Source organism: Mauremys mutica, unplaced genomic scaffold (assembly GCF_020497125.1).
Source record: "Mauremys mutica isolate MM-2020 ecotype Southern unplaced genomic scaffold, ASM2049712v1 Super-Scaffold_100120, whole genome shotgun sequence".
NCBI classification, from domain to species: domain Eukaryota; kingdom Metazoa; phylum Chordata; order Testudines; family Geoemydidae; genus Mauremys; species Mauremys mutica.
Window position 1 is genome coordinate 1066252 of NW_025423273.1, and position 9816 is coordinate 1076067.

Consider the following 9816-nt stretch of genomic DNA (forward strand, 5'->3'; position numbering starts at 1 on the left):
GCCTGTCCTGTCCCGCAGCCCCTGTTACAGGGGGCTTTTAGCCATAGTTTTAATCAGGCCAATAAATTGAAACAAACCCCTGTTAAATCATTGCTCAGCCCGAGTCCTTCACCCACATTCCTTAGGGCATTGGGTGTTTCATTTCCTGCCTCAGTTTCCCACAGAGACACAATTTCCTTTGCATAGATCCGTGAAGAGCAAAACCTCCCTGTGTCTCTGGTCTGAGCCAGGGCATTCGATTCCAGTGAACCCTTCTCTCCTGCAATGCGATGGTCAGACAGAGGGGCCGTGGCACCTGCATCCCTGGCAGGGAGATATTGGCTCGTCTCTTTCTTTCTGCTGCTGTTGTTAGTCCATGAAACATCAAGGGTGGAATGCAATGCTGAGTTCATGCACCAGCCCCCTGAAAAAATTTCAGTGCCGCAGAGAAATCCTGCCGCCTGCTATTGGAACGATGTGCTGGAGATTTGAATGGGAAAGGGACTATCTGAATTGTCAGAGTGGGGAATGAACAACAATCTACAGCAATGTCATTAACACAAACACACTCTCATCCTGCTCCAGCCAGAAGGGAAATGGGCAGGAACTCTTGCTGTTCACCCAAGGACACACTTACACTGATGCGCAGCCATGAGTGTGCTGGGGAAGCTGGTCTGGGCAAACAATTTGAAGTGACAATTCAGTGAGAACAGAATCATCATGTAATGATCTATGTGTATGTCAAGTAGTTGTGACCAAGTGGTTAAGGTAATGGACTAGAAATCCATTACCAATATATACCAATCTCCTAGAGCTGGAAGGGACCTTGAAAGGTCATCAAGTCCAGCCCCCTGCCTTCACTAGCAGGACCAATTTTTGCCCCAGATCCCTAAGTGGCCCCCTCAAGGATTGAACTTGCAACCCTACGTTTAGCAGGCCAGTGCTCAAACCACTGAGCCATCCCTCCCTGCCTAGTAAGCTATCCCTCCATTGGGGTCTCCCTGCGCAGGTTCAAATCCTGCCAGCTACGCAAGCACTGCACTGTTGTTATTATTACTGTAGTCTTAGTGCCTGAGCATCCAGAGTGCAAACTGGAGCCAGATCTACTTTCACTCTGTCTACACTTAAAATGCTGCTGTGGCACTGCTATAGCACTTTGGAGTAGACAGTGACTGGAGGGGTTTTCCCATCCCTGTAATAGCTGCATTGACACAACAATTCTTCCTTTTCTTTAGCACTATCTAACCAGGGCTTAGGTCACCTTAACTCTGTGGGTTTGGGGGCAGGGGGGATTCACACCCTGAGAGACGTTGCTCTGCCAGTGAAGAGCCCAGTGTACACCAGCCCTTAGATCCCTCTTGGTATTTCAATGCAGGCACTGACCTGTGAGAGGAAAACATCAGCTCACAAACACAGACTGAATTCCCCACATTTAATCTTGCTGCACTTTCCAGAAAGTCACAACATTCATTTAATTCTTGCTAGGGCAGAGAAAAAATAAGTGACACTAAGTTTTTGGCTTGGTTAAATAAAATTAAGTGTTTAATTAACATAGTAAAAATATGTCCTGATTCCGCTAAATAACACCATAACATGAAATAAGAAGAGACAAATCTTGTCAGTGACGACTAATTTCGCAAATGATCTTCCCATTATTACGTTGGAGGTCTGGGCACCTCCAGTGTCACTGCTCTGCATTCACCTTCCCCTTAGAATTGTTCTCGGACATTCCCAAATATGGAAAATTGTGCAGTTCAGAATCTGAATAGTGACCCCGGTTCCTTCCTGCACCTGCTCTACATTGCTCAACAGCAGCTTCTCCCCCTGCAGAGTCACCCCCGCACTGCAGTCAGGGGCGGCTCTAGGCACCAGCAAAACAAGCTGGTGCCTAGGGCGGCAAAATGTAGGGGGTGTCCCCTGCCGCCGGGGAGGGCGGGAGGCTGGGCTGGCGGACCTGCCGCAGTCATGCCTGCGGGAGGTCCACCGGAGCCCCGGGACGAGTGGACCTGCCGCAGGCATGACTGCGGAGGGGGCGCTCGTCCCGCGGCTCGGCTGGACCTCCCCAAGGCATGCCTGCGGCGGGTCCCCTCTTCCCGCGGCTCCGGTTGAGCTCCCGCAGTCATGCCTGCGGCAGCTTAACCGGAGCCGCGGGAAGAGGGGACCCGCCGCAGGACCGGGGAAGGGCGGCGCAGCGCACCGCGCTGCTTGGGGCAGCCTGATTTCTAGAGCCGCCCCTGACTGCAGTGCAGCCCCCAGGGTTTTGCAAAAATTAATAATACAGAGTTTGGAGGAAAGGAAACATTTGGGAGTTGTGGAAATAGAAAAAGGCAACAGTTGTTGTGTTACAAGAAGGGTAGTTTTTGGTTTAATAATAAAACCCAGTTATATAAATGTAACTGTATGTGCAGCTCTGTGCACTCATGTTGGATGGAAGCTTAGTAATTAAATTGTACAAGGGGGTCAGGTAAAGTTTTGTCCCGAGAAGCCTTTACAGACATTCTGAGGGGAAATGGGCCCTTTGCCCACAGAAATGGTCTATAGGGGACGGCTGCAGGCAGCAGGCGGAGAGCTAATCTCATCAAAATGATTTGACTCCTGGGTAATGTAAGCAAAATCACTACAGGAATGTCCGGGGTTTCTATTGGAACTTAACTTGCCTGCCCCTGACTGTCTCTGGTTGTACAAGATGCAAGGGATGTTAGACAAAACAAAATTTTGTGTGTAATTGTGTAAGGTTTTAAAAACCTAAACTGAGATTTACGGTTTGTAATATAATGTTATGAAGGTTAAATTATGGAAGGAATGTGCGTTTTCCCAGGACGTGTGCAGTGTATATTGGAGAAGGGGTAAAAGAAATGCAAACAAAACATGGTACTTAGCTCAAACCCTATTAGGGCTCCAAAGGGAGCCACAATAGGTTGTGGTTTCTTTTTCAGATCTGTGTGTTTTGAAGCAGAAGATGAAAGTGGAAAGTAATCAGAACTCGGGTGGAAGTTGATTGTGTCCCTTTTAAGACAGTCTCTGAGCAGCTGATGGCTTTGGATCCAAAAGCAAGCCCGAAAGCCGGGGTGAATGCAAATGACCTCACTGATGGGGGAAGGAGAGAACTGCCCATCAGTGGCAGCACAAAGGAGCTGCAAATAAGGAATACATCTGGTCAGCAAACAAGCTACTGGAAGACTCAGATTGTGGCCCTCCAGGAAAGGGAGGAGAAAAAACAAGTTAAGCCTGAAAATAAGGGGGACAGGTTAACCCTAAGGAGTGTGTGTGTGTATGTACTGTGCTAAAGCTAAATCTAAAGCTGTCTCTCAGCTATTACCTGAGGATAAACTTAAAGCTTGGTACAGCAGAGAAACTATTGCAAACTGGATCTGTTGTACAAGAGAGGAAACTGAGGCACACCACCTCATGAATTTCATAAATGACCAGTGAGTGGGGTAATTCACTATCTGACTATAGAACAAAGTACGGACAGCCTGGAGGGAATTCTTCTGTTTTTCCTGCAATTAGCAAGGACATTTGTAAAAGGAAGTGGTATTATTATTATTAAGCACTAATCTGTCCCCACCGGGGGGTGTGTATGGAAATTGTTTCTTTTGTTTTTCAGACACTCTAGAAGCAAGCTGGTGCCAGCAAAAGACTAACCCATAATACCATGAATCTATGTTTTGTGTTGTTTCTCTGTGGTGTTTGTCTGGTTGTTAGCATTGTTGTGTTTCAATGAACAGAAAACCTCATGACATGGGTGGGGATGGCTTCAAAAGGCTGACCTGGGGGAAGATGTGTATGGAAATTTAAAATGCTCGACTAGGAGGCCAGCACCTGTGTAATAGCTACCGTGGTATCTGGAAGTGAATTGGCAGCTAAGGTGGGCCCCACAAGCCCTATGGGAATAATGAGAAGGGGATTTGCTCGCTGGGAATCAATGGAGGGGTGTGTAAAATGGTGTAAATCCAGAGAAGATGTCTGACTGTGCCCCTCCCTGATGGCCGTGGAGGAGCACACCCAATGGCCCGTGGCAAGGGGTGGACAATTGGGTGTACTGTGTATGAGGTGTTTTGCTGGAAATGTGCATATTACTGGGGCACAATTACACCAGCCCCTAATCAAACTCCACATCTACACGCTGCTCTCTGGGCTTTGGCGCACAGATAGATCTGTGAATCTTACTGCTGTGAATAATCGAACCAGCGCATACAGCCTGATTCCACACCATGTGGTTAAGTTGGTTTGGACAATAACCCATTTCTCTGTGGACATTCAATGGACTTATGATATGGACAAAAGCACAAAAACCTGCAGTGGCAGCGTATGCAACTGCCAGCAACTGGACATGTTAAGAGCTTGACCCCGTCGAAGGAGGAGAGGAGGTGTTTCAGTGGTGGCCGGGATGCTGGACCATGCTGCAGTGCTCAGGTCTCTCGGTGTTGCTGTGGATTATTACAGTGGCTGGTGTATTGCTAAGTATACTTGTGTTACGTTGCCTATGGAAATAACCTAGAAGTAATGGAGTAAGCCCCTACCCCCCTGCACTAGACAACCTGGACCCAACCTTCTCGGGCCCACTATAGTGGGAAGTCTGGAACGCTAATTGGAACAGGTGTGGCCCGCCCGTACGAGAGAAGGTGTAGGGCACTGTACTACGCACGGGGCAGTGGGACAAATGGAATATCAACACCTTCCACCTTGATGCCTGGCCCTATCAGGAAATGTGTCACCATATGTCCTATGTCTTGCTAAGGGGGAGAATGGGAACAGGGACACAGGCAAGGCTCTGTGGCGTCAGGGCTGGGATGGGGACACCGAGGAAGGAAACTGGAATCGTTGCTTGCTGGAAGCTCAACCCAATAAACATCTAATTTTTTGCACCTTGGGACTTTGGGTATTGCTGCGCTGTGTGTACGCAAGAAGGACCCGGTAATGGGAGGGTGAAGGGATAAACCCTCTAACACAAACTAACATCTAACACCCATTTGAACCTCTTCTTTTCACACCCTTGCTCATTCTCAGGGGCTGCTTTGTCTCCAGACAGATCCCTTCTCTTTCCGTCTGTTTCACTCACTGAGGTGTCAGAGTAAACACTCCCCTTCCCTCTAGTCTCAAACACTAGTATTAACTGTTTGCTACCGAGGGGTTTAGAAAGCATTTGTCAAGATGCCATTTCTGGGGGATTTTTCCCAAGATCCAGTATTTTGTGTTCAAACATCTCCCAGCTTCCTTGGTGAAAATGAGGCCAAGGTTTCTTTGCAATATAGAGGCAGTTTTTCACCCCAGATGGGACTCGAACCCACAATCTCTGACTTAGAAAGCCATTGCCTTGTCCATTAGGCCACTGGGGCCCTAATGAAAGAAGGGAAATTCCATCTCCTAAATGCATATTTCTCATATTAACTTGGAAGCCAAATACCCTCTTTCTGCACCTTACAGAAATGTCTGCACCCCCTGGCAGCGAGGCTACTGGGGAGGTCGCTGACAGAGCTGAGCACCACCTTTCTGCCAGCCATCTTTAGAGAAGAAGGCTCTTTCCCCTGACAGCCACACAGCACTGTCTGGTGTCCCGAGAGCCTCCCTCGTGTTCTCCCGCAGCAGCCGCCTGCCGCTGTGGGTGGGAAAAGGGGACCAGGAAGCAGTGCGGCCTCATTCCGGGACAGGAGGCCCTCGCCACACCCAGGCCTGCCTCTTGCCTTCAGCCCAGGCAGCCAGAGGTGCCGGGGAGCTCCCTGGCAGGCCGCCGCCTCACCCAGGAAAAAAGGAAAAGGCGATGAATGAAGAAGTCAGGAAATAACAAGGAAATGAAGAGGTTTGTCCAACGGGTTTCTGCCTCATTTACCATCTTCTCAGCTATCGCTCAAAGTTAAAGACCTAAAGTCGACCTATCGGCATAAGTACAGATGGTTGGATGGGAATTAAAAGGAGCTGCTGTCACAAGTGTTAGGTGCCTGCAAGCAGCATGCAGACCATTTAAAAACGCTGCAAGTAGAGGCTCAGATGAAACGTTTGCCCTAAATCAGAAGCGACAATAGGAGGACCAGCAGAACGCCACTCTAGGTAAACGGCCGAGTACTGGAGGCTGTTAGAGGCAAAAAGTCATTCCTCAAAATTTGGAAATCAGATCCTAGTGAGGATAATAGGAAGGTGCACAAACTCTGGCCTGTTAAGTGTCAAAGTGTAACAAGTCAGGCCAAGAAAGAATCTGAGAAGCAACATGCTAAAGACACAGAAGCTAAGCATAAATCCGGTCAGTGCGACTCCTGGCCTGTCCTCGCAGAAAGGTGAACCCCCTCTGTGGCTGGAGTGAGCTCCTCTAAGCCGACCTCACTACAGACCTGCACCAGGTAGTGCTCATTGTAAAAAGGTTTCCTCTGACGGTCGGGAAAACGGGACCAGCGGTCCTCAGGCCGGCTGACACAATTAAAATCCCCCCCCACCCCAACACCAAACACCATGCATTCCAGAGGAAGGGAGCCTTTGATCTTCCCTCTCATGCCTTAACTGGGGACCATACACACTAATATAGCAGTAACCAGTGCCACAGAGTACAAAGCCCACCAGTAATGCCCTCCCTGGTCGGAGCTCCCCCACCTTCTGTACTCGCACCGCGAATGTGAAGAACAAGACTCCAGCCCCATCATTCTTCCCTGGCCAGGAGGCCCTTCCTCCAATCACCCTCTGCCCATTGATCTATCCTAAAGTCATGAACGTGCATTTGCTGAACACCCACCATGTCGAAGTCCAGCTGCTCCAAGGCACTGAACATCAAGCACCTCCTCCTGGGCCCCCAAATCCCTGCCACCTTCCACAGGGCCACTTTCACAGATGCCCCTTCCCTGGTACTGCCCTTGCTCAGCTGCACAGAGGAGTTTTCACCCCCAGTCCCTGCCTGTCACTGCCCAGCAGCCCTCTGGCACCACTCCTGAGGGTCACCCTGCCTCACTCTCTGCCTGCCATGTTGGGAAAGACAGCTCCCATCTCTCCTTGGTAAAGGTCAGGTGGGCCAACTAGGGGCAGAAGCCCTTTCTGTGTTTTCCTACTGCAGAGCCCAAGATCAGAGACTCACCGTCAGTGCCACCCACAGGGGAGGCAAGTTGGGCAATTTGTCCCAGGCCCCGCAGGGGCCCCATGAGACTACAGCATTGGAACTTTTTTTTAATGGAAGGGGCCCCCAAAATTGCTTTGTTCCAGACCCCCTAAATCCTCTAGGGAAGCCCTGCTCATCTTGGGTGTAGACACCACTGTGCTCCCAGAGAACGAGCTGCCCCTGAACAGAGAGGGATGAAAAGACCTGGCAAAGCCTGGGATTGAACCAGGGACCTTTAGAGCTTCAGTCTAACGCTCTCCCAACTGAGCTACTTTGGCAGCTGTGCAGCAATATTTTGACCTGTTACTTCTCCGCCCGGGAGGTTTTTGCAGCAGTTGCACACAAAAAGGACGTCACTGTGAGTGGCCCATGAAGACAAGACTCGCTTTCGCCTGCCTTGCTCAGCTTGACTTGCTGCCTCACCCCGTTCCTGCCCTAGTGCCCGGGTTGACCTGGTGGTGGAAGGGGACTGGGGGCCAGTGGCGCAGGGAGGAGGTTGAGCTGGATCCTGAGCTAGACTAGACCCTGGCAGTGAGAGTCTGGCCACCACCTGCTGCCCCACCCTGTTGTCCTGGCTTCCCCCACTGGGCGTCATTTCGGGAGGGAAGTGGGGCTTCTGCCTCCCCTCCCCGATTTTCACACCGCAGACGAGTGCGAACAGGAAAACGAACGGCTGCTCCACACCCCCACTGGAGGAACCCGACGCCCTTAGCTGTGGGGAGTAAGAAGTGGCTGTTGGCTGACAGAAGCTGGAACAGCAGCTGCTGCCTCCCCCTCGGCTGCAGGCTGTGGGAAATGCTCATTGCCTGGCTGCATGGGCGGCTGCTGCTCCGGGCTCTGGAGAGCGTCTGTATTGCTCTGTCAACTCCCCGTCTTCACTGAGCCAGTCTGGTCAGGTCCCAAGTGCCCCCTCCGGCCTGCCAGCTGAGAGTCTGTGCAGACATCAACCCCCCTGCCAGCCCCACAGGCAGCAGCAGCGCCAGCCCCCCAGCACCACAGGGGCACTCGATGCACTTCCTGTGGGGAAATGGCTCCTTGGCGTCCAGCTGCTAGAGTGAGAGCCAGGAGAGAGCAGTGTCTGGCTCACCGTGGGGAAGAGAAGAGACCTGGTGAGTGAGGGTCTCCCTCAGCCTCCCCCGCAAGGCTGGTCAGTTTTATTGTCACTGTGATAGTCGGTGCTTCCCTTCAGGGCCGGCCCTAGAGGGGTGCAGGGCCCAGGACAAATCCCCCCTTTCCTCCCCAGGCCCTGCCCCCACTCCACCCCTTCCCCAAGCCCCCACCCCTGTCCCACCTCTTCCCACCCTGCACCTTCCTGCCCCATTCCTCTCCCTCCCCCACCTCTTCCCGTCTCTGCTCCTCCCCCTCCCCACCCAGCCCCTCCTGCACCCCACTGAACAGCTGGTCACTGGCAAGTGGAAGTCACTGAAGGGGAAGAGGAGGAGCTTGTCGGCAAGGCCTGTAGTGGGGGGGGGGAGCTGCTGCCAGTGGGCGCTGAGCACCTATTTTTCTCTGTTGGTTCTGCAGCCCCATAGCTCCCACAGAGTCGCAGACTTGGCTCCTTTCACACCCTAGAGAGAGGAGCAGAACCAGGGCTATGGCTGATCTATGGGGCACCAGGTGAGTGGCAGAGGCTTCAGGCGCTGAGAGTTTGCCTGACCCCTCAGGGACACAGTGTGAGGGGGTGTCCCAGGGATCTCTATGAAAGGAGCAGAACAGGATTTCCTTGGGGTGGGGAGAGAATTGAGAGTGTCTCAGGGGGTTGGACAGAGGTGTTGCCCCCATGAGAGACTGGCTAAAACACAGGCCTCGCTGTGAGCAGGATTTGAACCTGCGCAGGGGAACCCTATTGGATTTCGACTCCAACGCCTTAACCACTCGGCCATCACAGCTGTGAGCACAAAACTGGCCCCATGCCAGAGACACTGGTAAAGAATCCCAATGCCCAGGCGTGAAGTTGTTGCGTCTGAACTTTTCATGAGTTTAAACTTACTCCAGACTTGATGTCTCTATCTGAAACTTTTAATCAAAGCTCTGACCTGCGAACTGCTCATGACACCCCCCCTCCCTTTAAGTAGCCATTTCCCCCTTTGTCTTCTCTAATTTACATTTTAACCTGTAAAATCTTGATTGATTATGCATGACCATTATGATCTGTTAATCACTTTGTTTACTTCTGTGTATAAACATTGATGCTCACCCCTAATAAACTTGCCACACTTACTCCGAAGCTTTTTTTAAGCTAAGGATGGTGTGAGCCCGTTGATCAACGAATTGTTGTCTGGTCTCTGACAGATTTGTGAGCCCCATACCAACTCCGCACAAACTCGGGTGCTGGAGAGGTGAGTAAGGACTTGCTTTTTACCTAACAATTTGGGGGCTCGTCCGGGATTTTCTTCTGGTGCGGTGCCTCTGTCCAGTGGCCAGATCACTCACATACGAATTGGCAGGCGCCACGGAAGATTTCTCCCAGCCAATTCAATATTGAGGGGTCGTGTACTGGACAGCAGGATAAACGCCAGTTGGAGGGCTCCTGTCAGACACCATGGGTCAAGGGACTAGCGTGCCTCTTGAGAGTCCGCTGGGGATTGTAAATAAGTTATGGAATGAAGGGAAACTCCCAGTACAGACAGGAATGTCTAGGAGGAAGTTGTACACACTGTGTGTAAGGAATTGGACTGGGTATACCGCGGTATTGGCTGACCCGGAGATGAGGTGGCCTTCGTATGGCTCTTTCGAACAGGCTGCCTTAAGAGGAGTAA

The 9816-nt window shown here is 51.3% G+C and overlaps 3 non-coding genes across 3 annotated transcripts; all 3 read right to left on the minus strand.

Annotated features, from left to right (window-relative positions):
- Window positions 1–5245: 5245 nt before the first annotated feature.
- On the minus strand, window positions 5246–5318 carry TRNAR-UCU. The gene has a single exon. It is a non-coding gene; the product is annotated as a tRNA-Arg (tRNA).
- A 1944-nt stretch (window positions 5319–7262) lies between these two features.
- TRNAF-GAA lies at window positions 7263–7335 on the minus strand. Its single transcript has one exon. It is a non-coding gene; the product is annotated as a tRNA-Phe (tRNA).
- Window positions 7336–8864: 1529 nt separating this feature from the next.
- On the minus strand, window positions 8865–8946 carry TRNAS-CGA. Its single transcript has one exon. It is a non-coding gene; the product is annotated as a tRNA-Ser (tRNA).
- Between the last annotated feature and the right edge of the window lie 870 nt (window positions 8947–9816).